Source organism: Eptesicus fuscus, chromosome 14 (assembly GCF_027574615.1).
Source record: "Eptesicus fuscus isolate TK198812 chromosome 14, DD_ASM_mEF_20220401, whole genome shotgun sequence".
Classification (NCBI taxonomy): domain Eukaryota; kingdom Metazoa; phylum Chordata; class Mammalia; order Chiroptera; family Vespertilionidae; genus Eptesicus; species Eptesicus fuscus.
In genome coordinates, this window is record NC_072486.1 from 2,706,792 (window position 1) to 2,732,037 (window position 25,246).

General features: G+C 40.4%; 1 non-coding gene across 1 annotated transcript; it reads right to left on the reverse strand.

The window, feature by feature from the left end:
• Positions 1 to 23,471: 23,471 nt before the first annotated feature.
• Positions 23,472 to 23,578, reverse strand: LOC129151543 (U6 spliceosomal RNA). The gene has a single exon (XR_008558199.1). It is a non-coding gene; the product is annotated as a U6 spliceosomal RNA (small nuclear RNA).
• Positions 23,579 to 25,246: the final 1,668 nt, after the last annotated feature.

The window sequence follows — 25,246 nt, forward strand, 5'->3', positions numbered from 1 at the left end:
TATTTGAACTTGCTTGTGTGAGCTGTATATATTCACACACATTTCTCAGGAAGGGCCCATTGCTTTTAATGGATTTATCAAAGCAAACCTCAAATCCATGAATATTTTATTTCAAATATTTTGTTATAGGTTCCCATACATAACCCACAGTGGGCTGTGTTTTACAATAGTAACAGTCCTGTATTTTCTCTGATGCTATTGCTTTGAATTCAATTCGGCCTGAAAACAAATAAATCAATCCAGCAACAAAGCAACGAAGACGCAGATATGATTTTGTGCCTGATAAAGTGCGCTATATCCAAGTGCAGAAATTGCACGTTCATGTACAATCTAGGGGCTGCGCTCTTAAGAGAAAACCATTTATTTTCTTATCTCCTCCATAAAAGTGAAGGACAAGCCATAAACTTACCAATGGCAGCATTACTTAATGCATCTTTTTTTAGAGTGAGTATTGAATATTCCTGAAATTATGCTTACCTTGCTTTTTAGACTTCAACTTGACTCTCCTGGGCCCCTTCGCTTTAGCACGGCACATGCATGCCTGGGATATATATTTTTATGGCTGCACTTCAGCTCCGTTGATGGATGGGTCCTGATTGTCTCCCGGGAATGGGGGCAGCCCCGGGAGGGAGGCGCACTCAGGGTTAAGGCCTTACAGGGCACTATTGCACCGGTGGCCTGGGCTTTGGCTGATGGAAGGACCGGCCAAAGGAAGCAACCGCCGTCCTCCACACACTGCCCAGGTTCAGTGATGAGTGACCCCTCAAGAACAATTGCTCTTCAGAACAAAGCGCGTGCCACCACGCTTTTGTGATTACCAAGCAAAATTCTCATTATAGACAAATACGCTTGCTGTCACAAACCGGATCCTCCTCACAAGGCTCCAAATATTTTCTTTCAGCCAGTGCGATGCTCTGCCCCTGCCCTCCTCCTGCACATGCGTATTTGATCAAGTCGAAACGCATTATCTGGTCATTCTCTCCCAAGACCGGTGAGCCAGGATAAGTGTCTCGTGTTATGCAAATGTGAAAGGGCTCTGTTTTGGGGGATGGTTCTTGTTACTCCATCTTCATATACAATTGTCCCAGTGATCTTTCACTATCTCTAAGGGGTCTGAATCCAGCACAGAGAAGCTGGGGTTCCAAGCCTCCTCTGTGGGACTCCCAGTTCCTCCCTCTGTCTGCCTGTCTGCCTGCCTGTCTGTCTGTCTGTCTGTTTTTACAGGACACTGCTGCCATCTTCCAACAAGGGGGTGAGCGGGATAGAAAGGGACGATGTCCTTCGCTCTCTGCCTTCCTGTCAGTGCCCCACGGCAGCTCCCCGGTTGTGGAGCCTGAGGAGGGGGAGCGAGCCGGCCCCACCTTCACCCCCGGGCGTTTGCACTCTGACCTTTGCCAGGAGGGCCTGGGTACTGACTGACGCGCTAAGTACAGAGCAGGAGGTAAGACATGCAGCACTGAGAGCCGTGTGCCGGGTGGGTTCTTTCAGCAAGCACAGCAGTCCCAGGCACGGCCTGCTGCTGCACAGAGACCCGGGGACTCTGTGTCCCCACCCGGGCCTTGTCTCTGAAAGGGTTCCACTCACCTGCTCTGACAGGTCTGGACGCTCCAATTTGTTTCCGGAAGTTACAGGGGCATCCACCTTTCTTCCGGCCTCTCAGAAACTAAAGGTATTTTTTTCCTTCCTCGGGAATTTCATAACTAAACTACAAAAGCACGTAGTTGAGAATAAATAAACCCACTTTGTGTTACAAATGAGAGCTCAGACCAATGCATAGCTAACTGCCTCGGATGTTTTGTCTGCTGACAATGAAAGTGATTTGCGTGTTTAAGCCTAAAAGTGAGATAAATATGAGAACAAGGAGTTATAATGTGTGCCCCTAACAGAGCCACACACTGTCGGGCACTGAGCTACCCTCCGCACAGCTAACATCCCTCTGTCCTCAGCGGTACGCACTCCAGCGCATCTCCTGTAATTGTTCTGTTACTATTGTGCAGTTAGTTTTCACATTTGCCTCAGCAAATAATTAGAAACAATTTGAAAAGGGTCCTTAAAGAAAGTCATCTTGTACCCCACACTGCTCCCTCCCTGAGCCCAAGGAAGCTTTTCCCATTTCATCTTTTCCTTAAGTCAGATGGAATCATTTTCTAATGAAACAGACAGTAAAGCTTCTCTGTAATGTTAAGCAATCTCTTAGATTTTTTCAAATCCTAATTTTCTTATGTTAAGGATGGAGTATAATATAAATACTTCCTTCAAATCTGTAATGTTCATTAGACAGAAGTACCATTCTGCCCCAAGTTAGAAACTGTCAAATGGGATGTGGTTTCTGTAATCATTTCATAGCAAATTTGGTCTTTCTATTATTTGAAAAAAGCATTTTCAGCACACTTAAAAAAAACACAGATGTCTAATCGAGGAAATATTATTTGAAACATTTAGCACAATAAGCATTAGCATTATATTAGTGCATATTTATTCCAAGCTATAAATTTTTAATTAATTCAATTGGAGTGAGTTTCCTATCTCATAGCATGTATTTCATAGTAAAATTGGGCGCTATTAATCTTCTTCCTACAGCTTCAGTAAGGAAAGTAAGATGTGTCGATCATGTTTTTTTAAGGCAAGAGTTTTTTGATATATTTAAAAGCCTCCTCACTTTAGAATTTCATCTGTCAAAAAATTATTACATTTATTAAAGCAATGCTTTATATTAATTGTAAATACATTCATAACAGGAGAAAATTACATGAAGCAAGACACAAGCTATTTTAATGGCATGTTTCGCACTAAATATTAGGTATGCTTTTCATATGGTGTGCTATCATTATGAAAGTGTTGAGCCAGAGAATAGAGAATTAAGTGAACAAAAGGGACAAAATCACTAGAACTGAAGACACATAATTCATATGATGATCATATAATTGGAGAACTAAAAATAATAACTATAGTGAAGGACTCTCTTACATATCTCAAGCTCTCATCGTGATATTTTTTTTTAAAAAGAAAAGTAAAAACTTTCGTTACAGGAATGATATTAGTGTGAATATTCTTTTTCAATTGCAGTTTACATTCAATATTATTGTGTATTAGTTTCAGGTATACAACATATCATATACTTTATAAGATGTTCCCCCTGATATTTCCAGTTCCTACCTGGCACCGTACATAGTTATGAGCGAGCATTTTTAAAGTTAATCTGCACTATAATATGATATATCTTTTCCACAAGTACCCCCGGAATATTTATAATGTGTTTATAGCCTGAGCCACAAATCAAATGCCAATATGTATGAGAGATTATAAAATGCGACAGCATTTTGGGGGGAATAACGAAAGTAATAATACTACAGATAAAAACCGCTAAAAGTGCCACCTGGATTATGTTTTTATCTAAATTATGGCCTAAGCTCATAGGTTTTGTTTGTTGGTTTGTTTGTTGTTCTTTTATTGATTAAGGTATTACATATGTGTCCTTATCCCCCCTTTGCCCCCCCAACCCCCCGCTCATGCCCTCACCCTCCTGGTGTCTGTGTCCATTGGTTGGGCTTATATGCATGCATACAAGTCCTTTGGTTGATCTCTCCCCCCTTACCCCCACCCTCCCCTGCCTTCCCTCTGAGGTTTGAGTATCTGCTCGATGTTTCTCTGTCTCTGGATCTGTTTTTGTTCATCAGTTTATGTTGTTCATTATATTCCACAAATGAGTGAGATCATGTGATATTTGTCTTTCTCTGACTGGCTCATTTCGCTTAGCATAATGCTCTCCAGGTCCCTCCATGCTGTTGCAAATGGTAAACGCACAGGTTTTTATTTTCTCTTTTTAGCAAGAAACTGTGTACGGATATAATGTCTTTGCCCTAGCAGCCTTGATCTAGTTATAGGTCTTGAATATAAATTCCCTGTGATTATTTTTGAGAATTTCTATGTGCATTAGTAAAAATTTAACTTCAAGTTGACCACATGTTTCTGTTCAAATTCCAAATAAGGACCCATCTAAACATCTACTCTGTGGCTGGCTGTTCTTATAAGTTAACGGCCTTCAATCTCATTTAGGTGATCAGTATGCCTGACAAAATGTGTACACGTCCTAAGACCAGTTCCATCTCTCCCACCGTTCCTGCCACTCTATTTCCACAGCGTGTCTACTCCGAATTTCGTCATTTGAACACAAAGGGCACGTGGCATCCGTGCAGTGGATTACTGGCCATGGGATTGAAACTCCCAGGCCGACATGGTATGTATACGTATATCTGAAGGAAGTGGGTTCCCCTAACCACTCTGAATTCCACTTACTTTACCTAAAAATGCAACTTGTCAGAGCTGACGCAAGCCCTGCACACTAACTACCAGGGTTGTTTGCTGCTTCGGCGCCTGAAGTTGGGGCTACTCTGCAGCTTATTTTTTATACTTTGATCTATATGGTCCTCCGCGTGGCTTAGACATAAGTAGTTAAAATCATTCATCACCAAAACAAAAAATTACTCTTGGTCAAAAGTTTACAAAGGCCATCAGACAGCTCCCAATCTCTGCAGATGCCTGCGGACTTCCCCACAATTCCTGACTAACTCGGACTCATCTGACTTTCTAGGACATTAGTTACTGGGTCAGGCAACCTGGTTTTTTATGGCTGGTTTTCTTCTTTTAGTTTTTATATATATTATATACATAATACAGGGTTAGGCAAAAATAGATTTACAGTTGTGAGTACACAAAACACAGTTTATTCTTGTATTGTTATTTATTAGTTATTGTATTATTTTTCATAGAAAATCTGTAAACCTAATTTTACCCCACCCGGTATATAGAGATATTATACTTATTATAAATTGTAAGCTCCATGAACATGGAGTTACCGTATATTAAAAGTAGCATTCTGGTCAATTAGAAATGACAGCTTTGTCTGTGTCCTAGGGCGACATACAGAAGTTTATTTTCTTACAGTTATGTAGACCAGAAGTTCAAAACCAAGGGGTGGGCAGGCCACACTCCCTCCAGAGCCTCAAATAATTATTTCTTACCTCTTCCAGCTTCCGGTGTCTCCAGACTAGACAAGACCTGTGGCAACAGGCTTCACATCTCTGCCCGCACCTTCACGTGGCCTGTCTCTCTGTCTGTCTTCTTTTGTTGTAATGGCATCTCTCATCAGATTAGAACCCGCCCAAGTAGCCAAGGAAAATCTTATCTCGAGGTTCTCTATGTCTGCAAAGACCCTTTTTCCAAATAAGGTTGCATTCACAGGTTCTGGGTGGACATCTCTCTGGGAACCAGCACTACAATGACGAAGAAAAAGAACCATTCAAAAATATGTTTGTACAAAGTTTTATGGTAGAGTCCCTCAGAGTCTTTCTCCTGTTCTAAGCTCTAGCTGAGTTACCGAGGGAAGTGGAGTAGAGTATACATGGTGAAACAGTAAGGAGTGTTATTGTTCTAATTTTAAAGCAAAACAAGTCTGTTTCCAAATGAAATCAAATTTAGTTCAGATAAAATTGCACTACCTTTGGATATGAGATTTTTTTAACCCTATCAGCCTAGTGGTAGGTGGGGGGAATGTGCTTCTAATACTGTAAAATCTAAACCAACTTCTCTCCTTCTACCATATCTTATGTCAGGTCCTTAAGAGTAAAAACTTTCAGAGGAGACAAAACAAAACAAAGGAAGAAATAACCACTATAAATCATTCTTGGATTTTTTTAAATGACTTTTCTGTTAAATACAAACACACTGTTTGTATATCTATGTACTCAGACAGCTTCAGATTCACAGTTTAACAAATTTCACAACTAATCCTGGAATGAAAGTATTAAAATCTAAAGATATGATATCTTAATACTTGGTTACAAGATTGGCTAAGCAAGTTTCCAGAACACCTTCATTCTGAGTAAAAAGTGTTTGTATCTCACGTAGCTGTATCAAGAAAAAGACCCTTTGGAGGCCCAAGGAAATCCTATGACCGCAAAATCCAACCCATATAAATGCCCAACTTAACATGAATTTTGTAATTGTATCATGGTTGTAAGATCTTAAAGGTGATAAGTAATTTGCAATCCACTTAAAAAATAATCACCCCTAAGTCCCTCCCCTCTCTACCCCTGAATCCTTCTGATTACTTTTGCAAAATTCCAATTACAAGCAAATCATTGTTCCTGGAGTTCCTTCAATAATGGATTAGATTTGGTTTGATTAATTCTTGAGGCCTACTTTCTACAGAGGCTGTTCATTGATCAGATGCTACCCCTGGGGCCCAACAGAACCTGTTCTACATGATAGCCATTCTAATACTTATTCTTCTAATTTCCTGCCCACATTCCCCTTTAAACCAAGACAAAAATATACCCAGATCCTTCATTATCTGGGGTTTTTTTATTGTTGACTTTAAACTAAATGTCAATTAGATATTCCTCCAACAAAAAGAGTTTATTCCAGAAAAAGAGAATCACAAAACAAATTTACAACCATAATGAACCCCCTTCAAGTTTGCTAAAGAGGAAATTCTTATATAGGGGGAAAGAGAAAGTCAGGAGCTGGTATAAACAAAGAGTTCTTCCTGTAGGGCTTTGTGATCAACGTAGGGTGTCAGACCTCTGCCTGCAGCCCCTCTGTGGTTTTTAAGAGAAGTTCCCCAGGTTTGATAATCTTCTCTAACAAGACTTATGGCACCAAAGAGGCAATAGGCTTTCTACAAGGGAAAGCCTCGGTCCAGCTGGAAGATATACAGATAATAACTAATATATATATATATATAAAAAAGCCTAATATGCTAAGTGTCCGACCGGTCAGTTGACTGTTCGCTCAAACCAGTCACTATGATGCACACTGACCAGCAGGGGGCAGATGCTCCAAGTAGTAGGTTAGCTTGCTGCTGGGGTCCAGCCGATCGGGACTGGGCAAGATGGGCTGGACACACCCTGGAGCCCTCCCGTGGTCCCTCCCCAGCCTCTAAAATATTTCTCCTAATTAATTTCCTTTCAACGTGCATGAATTCATGCACCAGGCCTCTAGTATATTTATATCCATGAGGGTGGGAAAGATGTATGACATGTGCACATCTCCAATGGCTCATTAGACTATTTAGAACATCCAGGGGCAGTGTGCATGGGCTTTCCTGGGCTATGCTTTGGATAGTGGGACAAGAGAGGTAGGCACTTCCCACAGCCTTAGTAATACTCCCCCGACCCCCCCCCCTCCCCGCCACCACCACACACACACACACACACACACACACACACAATATTTGTTCAGAGTGCTCTCGTTTTGTCTGTAGACCAACGGTGTAAGGCATGGACAGTAGTTAGGAGAACACATTTTTGAGTCTCAGGTAGGACTGGGTTGTTATGGGGCCCAAACCAAAGATTTCTCTTTTTTACAAAACCAACAATTGTTGGATTTCCAATTGTGTGTTTCCTTTCCAGAGTCCAAATGTTGGGCTTGTCTAGCCAGTTTTTCTAAGTGATCAATTGGAGAAATATCCCTTTGGACCATGACAGAGGTTTGACTGGGTCTGGTTCCTTGAAGGACATAAACAAAAAAGGGGTGCTGAGGTTTACTTGAGATCCCCACTACTGGAGCTGTTTTAGTCTTCCCAGGCAGGGGCTGCTGTATAGCGGTGGGGTGAGCCCACGAGTGTCCATAGCTCGGGGGTCAATAAGTACACGCAGAGTTCCACCCCCAGATAAGAGGGAGGATTGGGGAGAGGCCCTGCATTTCCTCGGAGCCCCATCATCGGGAGTTAGGAGAACATGAGAAAGGCTGGTTAGAAGACTGAAGGTACCTGAAGCCCTCAAATTTGTGACAATCCCTTTCCCTGGCTCTTTGCAATAACAGCAGGAATTAGATTTTTAGTTTCATAGAGGGAATTTTATTTGCCAGAGTTTAAAATTAAGAATGTCAGCAGTCTTACTTCTAAGTGGCTCATTTAGTGTTATGAGCATGTTGATTGACCACATTATCTAAATCTTGAGAAAACACAGTTTTCTATTCTACGTTGATCAGCTTTTCATTCCACTTTGGTCCTTTTGACTAAAAGGGAAAAGGCAAAGTTCAGTTCATTAAACAGAAGGAGTTAAAGGCTACCTGATGGGAATCAATGCCTGAAGAAAGATGAAAAATCTCTTTGAAAACAATCTGAAGTTAATTATAATAATCATCAACAGGTTCATCCGACTTTTGTGCACAAGCCTGAATTTTATTCCAATCAACAAGCTTTGGAAAGGTTACTGTAATTGCTCAGTGAAAGTCTCCAGTGAGTGTTACAACATTTTGCCAAAAATTAGGAGTTTGTATTTCTAAATCTCTTTCAGGATATTTCTATCCAGCAAGCTTCATCCAGTGTTTGGCTTGGCTCTTGCCTACAAGCATGTGGACTAAATGATATAAGTCAGAAAACCCAGGCTGGTAGGTTTGAAGGACTGTGACATTTCTCTCATCAAAACCCTGAAGATTCCCAGTTACTTTGGGAAATTCTTTGACCAAGGCTTGTAGTTCAGCTTTAATGTACAAAATTAGGAGTTTATCCTTTTGATCCTCAGAAGACTTCACTTTAAAGGGGCAGGTACTCACATTTCGGAGGAGGAGGGAGTGGGGGAAGATTCAGAGGATGTACAGGAGGAAGGCACAGGGGCAGAGCCTGAGACAAAGGAGCCCGGGGGGGCTGGAGGGAAGGTGATGAGGATGAGGAACAGGAGGCTTCAGGAGCCATTTTCTCTTTGCGTCAACATTTCAGTTTATCTTAAAACTTTATATTGAAAAGAGGCTGCTTCAGACTCCTGGCAACATTCGGAAGCCTCAGGATACCAATCAAAAAAGTATTCCATTCAGTTTTGCCAGTTTGAGAGCTATGATGGTCTGATTCAGTTTTTAGAAAACTCCCCATGCTGGTCGTTGGTATTTAAGTTACCATCATGCTCTGCATAATGACATTTTGGCCAAGGACAGACCAAATATAGGACAGTGGTCCTATGAGATTGCAGTGGAGCCAAAAAGGTTTTCTTGGTTAGTGATGTGACAGCTGTCATGATGTCATAGCACAAAGCATGACTCGCATGTAGATATCTTTTTATGACATATTGGAAAGTTTAGAAGAAGCCTACAAAAATACTCCCAAAACAGAACATAGCATAATGTTTCATATTTTAAAGCTCATTGTCTACTAGTCACTTTTGAAAAACAACTGTATATTTTGGTTCTTAAAGGTTATATCACAAAGGTATACTCACAATACGTGTTGAGCTATTGTGACTCAGCCCCTCAAGAATCTGGAGGAGAGCAGTTGTTGAATGACTTGTGTGGAGTCAGCAGATGTGTTGGTAGAGTGACTCTATCATTTTCTTTTATGCAAATAAGCCGATCAGAAATATGATAATGGAGATACACCTGTCCAGTGGGAAGGCTTTGCTCAGTAGTTGCGTATGAGGGCAATGTCAATGCTATTCTTAAGTATGCGAGGGTCATGTCTTGCTTTCACATTCCTCCTTGACATGCCTGTGTTGAATCCTCAGCCTAAAGAGCACAATCTGAAAAACAACAAACTACACTGAGAATTGCCTTGGGTTTTAAAGGCTAAAATGCCTCAGTGCTGCTGGGCTCTGCTGGAAGTCAGTGGAAAATGTTTTCTTACTATTTACTTCCAGCAGTACAGAAACGTAAAGGTATCTCTGGCTGGTTTGCTCTTACACCTGCCCTCCCACCCCCAACGGGGCCCACATTCAGTGAAAGCCAGCCCTCGCCCTCCTCATCTTGTTCACAGCCTTCGGTTTTAAGAACTACTTCACACTGAACTTCACCGTGTGACACTTTCACATCCAGCTACGTCTTGGCTTCTTATCTCGTATCTTGTCTCTGGCTTTGTCCTTATCCCAGGCATCTGATCCCTGATCCCAACCTGACGTCCCTTCTTCTTCTGTGAAATCTGGGTGAAAACTCCCTGGAAATAAATGCCGGGTTCACGGAGGCTCCAGTGACATTTGTCCTCTTGCTGTCACCCACAGCAGTCTGCACTGAAATCCCATAGCAACACGTTCTCTTATTTCACTTGCGTTTTGTGCCACGTACTAGAAAAGCAGCTCAGATGCATTATCTTGTTAAATATTCATGTTTGCTCTTGGTATGCTATTTAAAGTCAAGAAAACTCATATGAGGTCACAAACGAAAGGGTGACATAATAACCACTCAAAACCTGGTTATTCTGACTCTGAAGCTCTGGCCGTTAGGCCGGGGTTTGCTGTGGGAATGCGTTGGTCTTCCTGACTCCAAGCACACTTCCCAGACGGGAGGCAGGTTCCGAGGGAGGGGCTAGAATGTGGAAAGACAGATGACGTACAGAGCGCCTTCAGCAGATGGGAACCTAGGAACAAGGCAGTTGTGAGGAAGCTCCCTTCTTTCGTTGTTCCTGGAGTAGACCTAAGATAAAAGTGAGTGATGGAGCCGCCCTGAGCGGTCAGGAGATTAGCCTGAAGGGGAATGCAGCTAGCAGACAACTCCTTTGGGGCTGCAAGTTCATCTGAAAAATAACTGCGTTTCAGTCACCTTAACAATAGATCGGCCTAGAGAGAGAGAGAGTAGATACATTCTTAAGTGACCAAGTGAATAGGCCATGTTTATAACTGCGGTTTTTTTACACCATATCTGTGTATATCTCAAAAACCCTGGTGAGTGAAGTCAGCATTAAGTTACAGTTCTTGACCTCTAGATTTATAAGTGTAGATACATCCCAAATTCTGAAATTCCTTTCTTTTATGCAAGGAAGGATCAGGACCAGAATATTACAAAGGACATTTATCTCTCCATTCTGGATGAGCAATCATTCATTGCCATACTAGTTTATCAATTAATAGTGATCAGTCATTAGTTCCAGATGATTCTAAAATACCTGAAGTAAGTATCAGACCTGAGAGTTTTGCTGAAGATGCTGGAATCAAAGCACAGCATGAAGACCAGCTCTGGACTCAGGTTTCTTAGCCTTTCCCACCAACTCGGTCATTCCATCCAGCACGCTTAGCTTTCGAATTCGAGAATGGCTAAGTGATAGAACCAGAGCTGGGGCCAGAGGGAAAGGGCTGAGACTTAAGGAAGAGAAGACGATGAAGATAAAATGGAGATAAACCTGGGGAGAAAGATGCAGGAAAAGATGGTGGAGAAAGGAACACAAAGAAATATAACTCAAAGGAATACGGTTAAATTTTCATCACAAAGGTTCCCAGAGTTTAGCAGCTAAAATGGAATTGACAGCTCATTCAATTATTCTTTCATTCACTTTTTTTCCTAATTATTTATCCAGTGAGAGGTCCTGGGCACTATGCCAGACACACATGTTAAGCGAAACAAAACTGGTTTCTGCTGTCAACGGCGCTTAGACTTCAGTGAGCGAGATGAATGTCAAGAACCACGATGGGTCTGAGACGTTACTCCAAACGCTGAAACAGCCAGCCCTGGGTTCATGCCTGCTGCCTGCAGAGCCGTGGCCGGTGTTGCTGGACAGGAACCCCAGCTCAGGAAGATCCCCGTTTATAATGGGAAGCAAGTAAGGTTCCCAGGTAAAATGTAGGACGCCCGATACAATTTGAATTATTGATTAGCAAGAGATGTTTTCCGAAACCGGTTTGGCTCAGTGGAAGAGCGTCAGCCTGTGGACTCAAGGGTCCCAGGTTCGATTCCGGTAATGTACCTTGGTTGCGGGCACATCCCCATAGGGGGTGTGCAAGAGGCAGCTGATGGATGTTTCTAACTCTCCCTCTCTCTTCCTCTCTATAAAAAATCAATAAAATATATATTAAAAAAAAAATGTTGTTTAGCTCAAATTCAAAGTTACCTGGGCTTCTATATTTTTATTTAGCAAATCTGGCCCCTCTAGGCCTGCCGGACTTCTGCCCCTGCGAGACACACGGCCTCTACCTTCCAAGGCCAGTCATTCTCTGCACACACCTTTTTGAAGGTAGGTGGGGACAAAGGCAGGAGGCGACTCTGCTCCAAAGTTGTGCAGAAATGTAAAGACTCATTAATACCGGGCATTAATCACATGAAAACCCAGTACACAGTTTTCGCTTGAGATCAAAGGTGCAAAGGAATTTGAAGGGTACTGTTAGAAAGTGACCCCAATATATGCTAAAGGCATACTGTTAGGTAGCTCCACTAAATGTAAGTTACACTCTGCAGTTACGTTCTTCCAATGAGTTCTTAGCTAATTATCAAAGCAAGTCTCCGCTGTAGCTGCCCCTGTCACCCCCACTTACACAACTCTTATTCCTATTCTACACCTGCGGCAATTAGATTAACTCAGCCATATATTTGCTAGCAGAATAGGGTTAGAATCTGGGCTAAAGCATTCTCCCTCTTCAAAGTGTGTGATGGATTTGTCCCTGTGATCACCTCATTATGCTGGTCTTTTCCCTGACTGATTGATTTCACGGAGGAGAATCAGGTCCCATTATTGTCAGAGAGGACAGAGATTGGATCGCTGCTTCAGCTTTCCCCATCGAGCGTGGCCCTTGGAGATCAGCCAGGAACTGTGTGCTGAAGTGGCCTGTTCTGCTTTGATCCATGGGCTTTAAAAGGTCTCCGCGGTGGTACTTTCAGTTGGCTTGCAAACAAACCCCTCGTCCTAAAAACCTGCTTGTCCCATAGGGTTATAGTTTGAATACCTGCTGAAACATTTTAAATTCTACATTTATCACATCATGTGCATAACTATGTTAGATTCTGCTTGATTAACTCATCGTATTAATTTACATTAGTTGTTAGACAATTGAAGTGCCACTTACATGTTTAACGGATATGATTAAACGACACTTGCTGATGTCCATAAAGAGTGTGTGCTAATTTCCTTTTCTTTATCATGAACCCGCTTATACTGTGCGCTCCCAAATTGTGCATAATTTGGATCCCTTCCTACTTTCTGCAGAAGAAAAAGACAGACGTTAGAAACTTGTTTATACCTGTAATCCTATATAATAAAAAGGCTAAATATGCAAGTAGACCGAACAATAGAACGACCGGTCGCTATGACATGCACTGACCACCAGGGGGCATATGCTCAATGCAGGAGCTGCCCCTTGGTGGTCAGTGTGCTCCCACAGGGGGAGTTTCCACTCAGCCAGAAGCCAGGTTCATGGCTGGCTAGCACAGCAGTGTTGGTGGGAGCTTCTCCCACCTCCGCGGCAGAGCTAAGGATGTCCGACTGATGGGGAACGGGCCTAAGCCATCAGTCAGACACCCCCTGAGGGCTCCCAGACTGCGAGAGGGTGCAGTCCAGGCTGAGGGACCCCCCTCTGAGTGCACAAATTTCGTGCACCAGGCCTCTAGTATCATATAAAACACTGCCCTTCTAGATACCATAGAGGGTGTGACATCTTCCTTTCTGGTTAGAAGACATAGAGCTTGAATACTTTTTGAAACTGGATTTGTGAATAGGCTTTCCGTGTGTAAACGACTCATAACTTACAAGGAGACAAGCAGATTTCAGCAGGACATGACATGCGCGAGAAGCAGGCGCTGCCTCCTGTTCTCCTCACACCTCCCTGGTTTTGTGGGATTAGGTGAACCAGGCCTGCTTCTGGGGAGAACTCAGCCTCCTCCACTCGGAGCCGCAGTCTCCTCTGCAGTCCGCCTTGTGCACAACGCACGCCACGAACCCCGAGGCTATGAAATCATCTCCTAATCACTGTCCAACGCGGCCTGTTCCCTCAGCTGCTATTGTTGGCCTCCTTGACTGGTTCATTCATTAATCCATCCCTTCCACAAATATTGACTGGGCCCGACAGGTGCCTGGTGACTTGCCAGCCTAGAGAGATAGAAGTTGTTATTCCTTATTGCTCTTAGCTTCTGGACACCATCTTCTCATTCTTCTTTATTATCACTGCTCCTTCGCAGATTCCTGAACTGCCTCCCTCCCCTTCCTGTGCCCACCCACCAAATAAATGTTGGCATCGTTTACACACCTTTTTCAACTCTTCCTTTAACCTATATATTCTCTCCAAGCTTTCATTTATTCCATGATATCCATTCATTCATTTCAGGCATCGTCTAGCCACAAATGACTTTGGCATTCATGTCACTGGGGAAAGTTGTTCTCCTGATCTGATACAAATTTTCAAACACTCTCCGCATTACCTTCAGAGTGCCACCATCTTTCTAAAGTATTTTGTAATATTTCCCAAATCAACTTCTCAGCTTCCTCTTCTGGGTCTCCCACCTCTGTTAACCAATTCACCAGATTCCAATTGTTTAACTTGGAAGTTTAGCCGTATTCGCTGCCTCCTTTTCCCTCACAGTCCCCACCGAGTCAGCAGCACAAGGTTCTCTTCAAGGTCCTCTCCAAGCCTGTGGCTCCCCTTGCAGCCTCCCCCTGAGCTGTCGCCGGGACTCCCCAACCCACAGCTGCTGTCCCCCGGCAGGTCTCCCCTGAGCCAGCTCAGGTGTCCAGCAAGGACATGTGGAAAATTAGTATCCATTTTGGAGGACCCCTTCCTTGTAGTTTTTCCTCTTTGGGATTCTCTCCCCAGATTCCAGCTGCTTATGTACCCCTGAACTTGGACTCCTGTGTCCTGTAATCTCCCTCAGGCTCTGGGTCCTGGTCCCCAGGGAGAGAGCAGGGGAGCTGGGCTCCCCAGGGATGGTCACGGCCTTACACTGGCTGCTATTTGTTGCCTAAGAGAATTGCTTCATTCTTTTTTCCAATTCCTATCGTTAGCGCTGGCAGGAGAAAACATCTGATTCCGGACACCGGGTGAGGCCTGGGACTGGTTGTGGCAGCCACTCTCACTTTTCATAGCTAAATATGACTTCATCTAAGTGCAGTGCATCTGCTGACATTACTGATTAGTAAATGGCAAATATTGCAAATTAATGTTTTTCTATGAAAAATGAAGATGCAGTTTTATTATATCCCTTCGATATACACAACTCTCCTCTCCTGTTGTCACCATTTTAGCTGTGTCATGAGTACTTTTAGCTGGGAATAGAGGCCTTCTCCTTGTCAGGAATTGCCTTCAACACGGCCAATTTCCATTTAGGCATTCGTGTTCCTTACAGTTTCCTCTATGAGACAAGGTCTCTCTGTTGCTAAAAATAGAAATTCAATTCAAGAAAATCCAAAGGCACGGACACATGTCTGCTCATGCAAGTGCAAGCAACAGGGGCACCTACAACGCCACCACAGGGCACAGGGGCTTCCATCTGCGGTCGTGGCGTTTCGCCTCTTTGGCTTTCTCTCCAGTCGGCTCTGCTCCACAAAAAGCCACGACCCTTCATCTCAGGCATGGCGAGGTGGTGGGAAGAGTGTTTTTCCCAAATACTCTGGGAAGTAAGTTCATAGTAGGACTCTATATGGTTGTGTAGCCACTACTCAATCAGGGATTTTTAAAAGAAGTGATGCCAAAAAGTAAAAGGAAAAAGCCATATCTTTGTCAACTGATGAGTTAGAATTGCTAATTAATTACAATGCCCTCTATACTAATAGATTGGAATTAATTAAAAAGGTATAAGAACCATAAAATAGAAACTAATATCAGATTAATTAAAATTGCAGCTAATTGGAGAAGTAGGCTTAGATTAGTAGCCGAGTGGCCTTCATGTCCCTCTGCCAAAGACCAGTGCCAACTGGTGTCAATTGTTCTGAAAAAGAGAGTGTTGAGAGCATCCATCTCCCATCTCCACTAGTCCTCCTCCCCACGACCTGGTCTGTCTTTGGGAGGAGAGAGGGCAGGAACAAAGAGAATGCAAAATAACTGTCCCAGGGTCTTTATCTTGTGATGAGGGAGGGAAGGTGAGGAGGTTTGTTAAATGTCCCCGTAGCACCCAGAACAGAAAGCAACAAGCACATCGGTGTAAAAGTTGGCTGAAGCTAAGGGATACGTAGACGTCGCTATGTGTTTCATTCTTTCTGTCCTCACACAGAAAAAAATATTGGGTATTTAGTATCATTCTATTCCTTCGACTGGCTGTTCTGGAGCAAATGTTAGAAACTGACACTAATGGCTAAGACTGAGAAAAGAGCTTTATTACCGACGGCGACGATGCTGGGGCACAGACTGTAATTTGGCTAAGTCAAATAATCATGATGAGGTAAGTAAGTATCTTCATAGCACAATAATGCTGATTTTAATGGAATTATACAGGCTTCGGAATTACGGCTCCACTAAGCTGCAATATTTTAGAAAAGTTATTAACTTGTAATGAATGCACAATTAAAGATCGCTCCTATTGAATAGCTCAAATGTCTTTAAAATTAAAATGCATTTCCCACATAAGAAATTGCTAGTTCTTTAAATATTATTAATTTTAAACTGGTAGTTAATTTAAAATGAATAGCAAATTAAAGATACTATTGTATTCATTGTTATTGAGTGTTAGTTTATCAAATGTGTTGAAATTCTAATAGCATAAAGAATGATTTTCCTCATTCTTTAAAGCACATTAACTACAAAAGAACTATGAAAAATATGTAAATAGGAAAGAAACAATAAATTCCACAGGTGAGCCTCTCTTTGGAAGATGAATATATATATATATATATATATATTGGTCCCCAAATTAATATCAAGAAAAGAACTTTATGGATAAAGTTTCTGTGACTTCACATTTTCAATGTTTAAATTATAAACAGACATTCCTATAAGTAATTAAGTGTTGACATAAAGAAAATTAATAAATATATGCCCTCAGCCAGTTCAATAATCTATAATTTTCACTTGCAAAGTCAATTCAATTGTGAATTCAATCCAATATTTATTTTTTAAAAAACAGTGATTGAAAGAAACATATTCCCAATTCCACATCAAAATATTTTTATGTGAAATCAAATTAAACTTTTTAAATTTGAAAAACTACAAAAACATTTAAAATGTGACCTGTGAAGGTATAAAAAAAATGAAATTTTCTCAACTCAACAATTGATGACATATTGTCATGTTGTGTTAATATACTACAAAAAAACCTCCCTTTTACATTCAATTTATGCCACTATTGACTAGCCTTAGCTTTTCTTTATTAACATATTTTAATTACTAAAGATGAATTGACTATTTCCCAGCTATTAATTACATATATGAGCTAAATCAATGACATGTGGTCTCGGAATATATAATCTATTTCTTCTCTTACTTCTCATTATGAAGCTTTCATTCCCCTTTCCTATTCTTGCTTCTTTTTTTTTTTTTTTTTTTAAATATTTTTATTGAGGTATTATATGTGTACATATCTTACTATTACCCTCCCCCACCCCACACCCACACATGCCCTCCCCCCCCAGAGTTTTGCGTCCATTGTTTATGCTTATATGCATGCATACAAGTCCTTCGTTTGATTTCATAACTCCCCCACCTTTCCCAAACTTTCCCCCTGTACTTTGAAAGTCTGTTTGATGCTTTACTGTCTCTGTATCTATCTTTTTGTTCACCACTTTATAATGTTCTTTACTATCCCTAAATGAGTGAGATCATGTGGTATTTTTCTTTCATTGACTGGCTTATTTCACTTAGCATAATGTTCTCCAATTCCATCCAGGTTGCTGCAAATGATGAGAGTTCCTTCTTTTTTATGGCAGCATAGTATTCCATTGTGTAGATGTACCACAGTTTTCCGATCCAGTCATCCGCTGATGGGCACCTAGGCTGTTTCCAAATCTTAGCTATTGTAAATTGTGCTGCTATGAACATAGTGGTACATATATCCTTTCTGATTGGTGTTTCTAGTTTCTTCGGATATATTCCCAGGAGTGGGATTACTGGGTCAAATGGGAGTTCCATTTTCAGTTTTTTGAGGAAACTCCATACTGTTCTCCACAGTGGCTGCACCAGTCTGCATTCCCACCAGCAGTGCACGAGGGTTCCTTTTTCTCCGCATCCTCGCCAACACTTGTTGTTTGTTGATTTGTTGATGATAGCCATTCTGACAGGTGTGAGATGGTACCTCATTGTTGTTTTGATTTGCATCTCTTGGATAATAAGTGACTTTGAACATGTTTTCATGTGTCTCTTGGCCTTCCTTCTGTCTTCTTTTGAAAATATTCTGTTTAGGTCTGTTGCCCATTTTTTTATTGGATCATTTATCTTCCTTTTATTGAGTTGCATAAGCTGCCTGTAGATGTTGGAGATTAAACCTTTATCAGTGATAGCATTTGCAAATATGTTTTCCCATGCAGTGGGCTTTCTTGTTGTTTTGTTGATGGTTTCTTTTGATGTAAAAAAGCTTTTTATTTTGATGTAGTCCCATTTGTTAATTTTCTCTTTAGCTTCCATTGCCCTAGGGGCAGTGTCAGTGAAGAAGTTCTTGTGGCATATGTCTGAGATTTTGTTGCCTGTGGATTCCTCTAGTATTTTTATGGTTTCCCGTCTTATGTTTAAGTCCTGTATCCATTTTGAGTTTATTTTTGTGTATGGTGTAAGTTGGTGATCTAGTTTCATTTTTTTGCATGTATCTGTCCAGTTTTCCCAACACCATTTATTGAAGAGACTGTCTTGACTCCATTGTATGTTCATGCCTCCTTTGTCAAATATTAATTGAGCATAGTGGTTTGGGTCGATATCTGGGTTCTCTATTCTGTTCCATTGATCAATATGTCTGTTCTTGTGCCAGTACCAGGCTGTTTTGAGAACAGTGGCTTTGTAATACAGCTTGAAATCTGGTATTGAGATCCCACCTACTTTATTCTTCTTTCTGAGGATTGCTGAGGCTAGTCGGGGTCTTTTTTTATTCCAGATGAATTTTTGGAGAGTTCTTTCTAGGTCTGTGAAATATGCTGTTGGTATTTTGATGGGGAGTGCATTGAATCTGTAGATTGCTTTGGGTAGTATGGACATTTTAATGATGTTGATTCTACCAATCCAGGAACATGGTATGTTCTTCCATCTGTTTACGTCTTCCTCTATCTCTTTTTTCAGTGTCCTGTAGTTTTCTGCGTATAGGTCTTTTACCTCCTTAGTTAAGTTTATTCCTAGGTATCTTAATTTTTTTGGTGCGATGGTAAATGGGATTGCTTTTTTAGTCTCTCTTTCTGTAAGTTCATTATTGGTGTATAGAAAAGCCATAGATTTCTTGGCGTTAATTTTGTATCCCGCTACATTGCCGAATTCATTTATTAAGTCTATTAGATTTTTGATGGAATCTTTTGGGTTTTTTATGTACAATATCATGTCATCTGCAAATAAGGACAGCTTCACTTCTTCTTTTCCAATTTGGATGCCTCTTATTTCTTCTTCTTGCCTAATTGCGATAGCTAATACTTCCAGTACTATGTCAAATAGAAGTGGTGAGAGTGGGCATCCCTGTCTTGTTCCTGTTCTTAGGGGAAATGGTTTTAGTTTTTGCCCATTGAGTATGATGTTTGCTGTGGGTTTATCATAAATAGCTTTTATTATGTTGAGGTATGAGCCTTCTATTCCCACCTTGTTGAGAGTTTTTATCAAGAAAGGGTGTTGGATTTTGTCAAATGCTTTTTCTGCATCTATTGATATGACTATGTGATTTTTATCTCTCAATTTGTTTATGTGATGTATCACGTTTATTGATTTGCGGATATTGTACCATCCTTGCATTCCTGGAATAAATCCTACTTGGTCATGGTGTATGATCTTTCTGATGTACTGCTGGAGCCGATTTGCTAGAATTTTGTTGAGGATTTTGGCATCAATGTTCATGAGGGATATTGGCCTGTAATTCTCTTTCATTGAGTTGTCTTTATCTGGTTTTGGTATTAGGGTGATGCTGGCTTCATAGAAGGAGCCTGGAAGTGTTCCTTCCTCTTGAATTTTTTGGAATAGTCTGAGGAGGATAGGTTTTAGTTCTTCCTTGAAAGTTTGATAAAACTCTCCTGTGAAGCCATCTGGCCCCGGGCTTTTGTTTGCCGGAAGCTTTTTGATGACTGCTTCAATTTCTTCCATAGTTACTGGCATGTTGAGCTGTTTAGAATCTTCCTGATTGAGTTTTGGAAGGTTGTATTTTTCTAGGAATATGTCGATTTCCTCTAGGTTGTCCAGTTTGTTGGAATAGAGTTGTTCGTAGTATTTTGTAACAATCCTTTGTATTTCGTCGGGGTCTGTTGTTATTTCACCTCTTTCATTTCTGATTTTGTTTATTTGGGTCCTCTCTCTTTGCTTCTTGGTGAGCCTGGCTAGAGGTCCATCAATCTTGTTTATCCTTTCAAAGAACCAGCTCTTGGTTTTGTTGATCTTTTGTATTGTTTCTTTGGTCTCTATGTCGTTTATCTCCGCTCTGATCTTTATTATTTCTTTCCTTCTGCTTACACTGGGCTTATCTTGTTGCTCTCTCTCTAACTCTTTGAGTTGTTGGGTTAGGTAATTTATTACCATTGTTTCTTGTTTTTTGAAGTAGGCTTGTAGAGCTATGAACTTCCCTCTCAGGACTGCTTTCATTGTGTCCCATAGATTTTGGATTGTTGTGTTTTCATTGTCGTTTGTTGCCATGATGTTTTTTATTTCTTCCTTGATGTCTTTGGTAACCCAGTCATGGTTTAATAACATGCTGTTTAGTCTCCAAGTGTTTGATTTCTTTGGGTTGTTTTTATTGTAGTTGATTTCCAGTTTTATGCCCCTGTGATCTGAGAAGATACTTGATATGATTTCTATCTTCTTGAATTTGGAGAGACTTTGCCTATGTCCTAACATATGGTCTATCTTTGAAAATGACCCATGTGCACTTGAGAAGAATGTATATTCTGTGGCTTTGGGGTGAAATGTTCTGAAGATGTCGATGAATTCCATCTGTTCTAGTGAGTCATTTAGGATTGATGTTTCTTTGCTGATTTTTTGTTTAGAGGATTTGTCCAATGGTGATAGTGGGGTATTGAAGTCTCCTACTATGATTGTATTACTGTCCATCTCTCCTTTGATATCTTCCAGGAGTTTTTTAATGTATCTTGGTGCTCCTGTATTGGGTGCATATATGTTTACCAGAGTTATTTCTTCTTGTTGGATTTCTCCCTTTAGTATTATGAAGTGGCCTTCATTATCTCTTGTTATGTCCTTCACTTTGAGATCTAATTTGTCAGATATAAGTATTGCAACCCCAGCTTTTTTTTCATTTCCATTTGCCTGGAAAACCTTTTTCCATCCCTTTACTCTCAGTCTGTATGCATCCTTTTTTTTGAGGTGGGTTTCCTGTAGACAGCAGATATCTGGGTTTTGTTTTCTTATCCAGTCTGTTACCCTGTGTCTTTTGATTGGGGCATTCAATCCATTTACATTTAAAGTTATTATTGATAGGTACTTATTTGACGCCATTTTTATTCTATACCCCTGTGTACCTTCTTTGCTTCCTATTTCTTTCTTTTTTTTACAGCAGACCCTTTAGCATTTCTTTCATTGCTGGTTTGGTGGTGATAAACTCCCTTAGTCCTTTTTTGTCTCTGAAGCTCCTGATTTCACCTTCAATTTTGATTGATAGCCTTGCTGGGTACAGTATTCTTGGATTTAGACCCTTCCTTTGCATGACTTGGTATATTTCATTCCATTCCCTTCTGGCCTGATGAGTTTCTGTTGAGAAATCAGTTGCTAGTCTGATGGGGGTTCCTTTGTATGTAACTGTCTGTCTCTCTCTGGCCGCTTGTAAGATTCTTACTTTGTCGTTGGTGTTTGCCAACTTGACTATAATGTGCCTTGGCGTCGGTCTTTTGGGGTTCATTTTGCTTGGAACTCTGTGAGCTTCTTGGATTTGTGTGGGTTTTTTCTTCCCTATATCAGGGAAGTTTTCTGTTATTATTTCTTCAAACAGGTTTTCTATTCCTTGCTCAGTTTCCTTTCCTTCTGGCACCCCTATTATCCTGATGTTGTTTTGTTTTGTATTGTCCTGAAGTTCCCTTACGCTCTCCTCAATCTTTCTAATTTTTGTTTCTAGAAGCTGTTGTAATTGGGTATTTTTTTCCATCTTGTCTTCTAGCTCACTTATGCGGTCCTCTGCTTCATCTAGTCTACTCTTGATGCTTTCTATTGAGTTCTTTACAGCAGCGATGTCACTTTTCATTTCTTCTTGGTTCTTCTTCATTTCTTCTTGGTTCTTACTCATATTGTCGAATTTGTCTTCCATCCTTTTCAGCCACTTTATGACCATTTCTCTGAATTCTTTCTCTGATAGGTTGTTTGCCTCTAAATCGTTTACTTCCTTTTCTGGTGATGCCTGCTTCTCTTTCCTGTGGGGGCTGTTTCTTTGTCTCCCCATGGTCTCTCTTCTCCGGATGTCTGGTTATATAGATTTCTCTCTCTGGCGTTGATTTAAAGGTATAAAATACAACACAACCAGGCACAACAGACAAGGCACTGAACAGAATTGTATTCACGATATTAATAACCTCCAATAGAGGTAACCACCAGAGAAAGACAAATTAGGGAATAGGAGTGGAAGAGGGAGAGTAAAAAGAAAGAACAACAACGAAGAAAAAAACAACAACAAAGAGTGTGAATCTGAACTTGGGAAAAGAGCAGAAAGAAAGAAAAGAAATAACAGAAAAGAAAAAGAAAAGAAAAAAAAAGTAAGAGAGACAAGAATGATACTAAGAGAGAAAAGGGGAACAAACTATATATATGGGGAGTAAACTCCACTAGAACAACCACTATTCCCAGCAAATTCCAGCAACACGAGCCTGGAGATTAATACAAACTGCAACAGCAGCTAATATCAAGTGAGGCAAGGGAAAACAAAAGTAAAAAACAAACAAAAACAAAGCAAACAAAAGAACCAACCAAACCAACAAAAAGAATAATCTAAACAATCTCATAAAAAAGCATAAAAATTCAATCTAATCAACATTCAAGCAAACAACAACAAAAGGCCCGAGAGAAAAATAATTTTTTAAAGGTAGCGTAGAGAGAGGTTTGTATGGATTTGGAGCAGGGGGTTGGGAATTAGATATATAAGTAGGGTGAAGTTTTAGCAGGGAGTAAACTGAAAAAGTAGGGAAAATCTAAAGCCAGAAAGGGTTAAGATAAACTGGGAGCAAAAGGGGAAAGGTTAGGAGAGTGATGGCATAATGTTAGCTTTGAGATAGGGTAAAGCGATTGTAAGGGAAAGATGCAAATCGAATGTAGGACACTAATCCAAAAATAAAAGAAAGAGAAAATCAAATGACATTAAAAAAAAAAAAAAAGTAAAATAATAGTAATAATAGTGCTGATTGAAAATAAAAATGTAATAATTAAAAAGGTGAAAATCAAGTGAGGAAAAAGAAAAAAATATTAGTTTCTTAAGTAAAAGATGCAAAAAATGAAAATAAAAAAATATGAGAATAAAAAATTTAAAAAATTGAAAAAAGAATTGAAAATTAAAAAATAGGAAGACTAAAATGTGCAGTAGCGGCTGTCATTCACTTCCTCTATTATTCTGTTTGGTACGCCTTTTTCCCAGTCTGGGCGGTATTTCAGTTCAGCTTCATTCCAGGGCTCCTCAGTGTTGGAAGCCAGTCCTGCTTTTTAAGCCAGCCCTATCTTAATTTCTCGTATTTATTTTTGATTACACCAGAGACAATTAGCAAAAATATGGAACGCTTCACGAATTTGCGTGTCATCCTTGCGCAGGGGCCATGCTAATCTTCTCTGTATCGTTCCAATTTTAGTATATGTGCTGCCGAAGCGAGCACCTATTCTTGCTTCTTATATCAACTTTATATTGCTAAGTAATAGCAATAACAAGATTGTTTAAAGTCCCGGTTTACACTGTACTTTAAGGTAGTTTACATAGTGTTATCATTGGCATATGACTCTATATTAGAAAAAAGTCAAAACTTTACAGAACAAACTAGAGGCCAATGAACCTTATGACCAATCAAAATAAAGAACTAGAAGAGTTTGGGTGTAGTCCTATACCTTTACATACCTGAACTCACATTCAGTGTTCTTTCCATGACAAGAGCTGTCTTCCTTGCTTAAGTTTAGTGGAGACATTGTAACATATAAACCTTAAATTATATTTTCCTTGACTAATCTATATTCAGTAAACAAGCTGACTATAAGAATGGCAGGGTGAAATAATAGCTACTTTAGATATAATCTCAGCAATGACTGGAAACCATGTGGCTACGGGTTTGTTGCATTGACGACTGACAATGAGAAAACGAGTTTCTGGAATTACTCTCAGATAGAAACAAATATATGACCACTAGGAAGAAGACTTAGAGACCTGGGACAGGTGACGAGAATTCTGGTAACACCCATCACTCTTTCCAATGTCTACTAAAGCCGATGGATTAATATCCAAGTGACTTACATACTCTTCAAATGAGTCCATGGACATATTCTCAAAAACAATTGCAGAAACTTGGTGAAACTTAGAAGTGCTACAGGTTAGAAGTTTGGCAAATAATTATCACACTTGGAAAAGTTGGGCAGAGATTGTGCTTACTGCTGCTGGAGCATAATATCCCTTCCTTTCTAAGGAACACATCATTAAAGATGAAAGATGGTTCCTCGGAGAAGGAGGTGAACATAGACCCACAAAGAACAAATCATGTCAGACAAGGCATTTGTGGACAAGATTTAGAAAAGTGTAATATCGAAGTGATGGATTAGTAGCTGATTGAAAAACTCAACCCAAAGAGGTGATTAATGGACAAATGTCAAATGCGTAAAGACGGGTGCCCACACAGTGCCACTGGCTTTATCCTTGGCCATGTCCTTTCCAAAATTTTATCAATCATTTAGATAAAAATATGAAAGGCAAGACTAGGGCAAGGCTATATAGCAATTATGCAAAATGACTAATTAAATAATAGGAAATTTAGATGATTCCTTTAAAAAATCAATTCAGAAATGCAACTACCAAAAAAAAGTGATTATATAATCTTCAAAATATAGAAGGACAGTTATTTAAAACAAGGAAAATAACAGCCTTGTTCAATTCTCTAGTGAAACTAGGGCGCTGAGAAATCTGCATTTGGTTTGTGTTGCACACTTTAAAAGAAAATGTAAGATTAAAAAAAAATGGAAAAGAGGGCAAAAAGGAACATTATGCTATATGAAAACAGTTTTAATAACAGAGGTTTTTTCAGGCCATAACATTATGCTGACTGGTCAGTGACAGCTTATCCGATGCCCTGTATTTATTGTGAGCTGATGTGTCAACAGAATGAAGAATGGTACCTACAACCCACTGGGAGACAGATTTATATTCCAGCAGCTGATGAGTCCAGTCAGTGAGCAGACCCGGGAGGCTGTGAGGACCCGCCTCTGTTCCTGTTCATGTGAAGGCCAGGCGGCCATTTGGTCGGTAGTAGGGTCTACGGGAAACATGAGCTGCAGAGAGAGGGCGT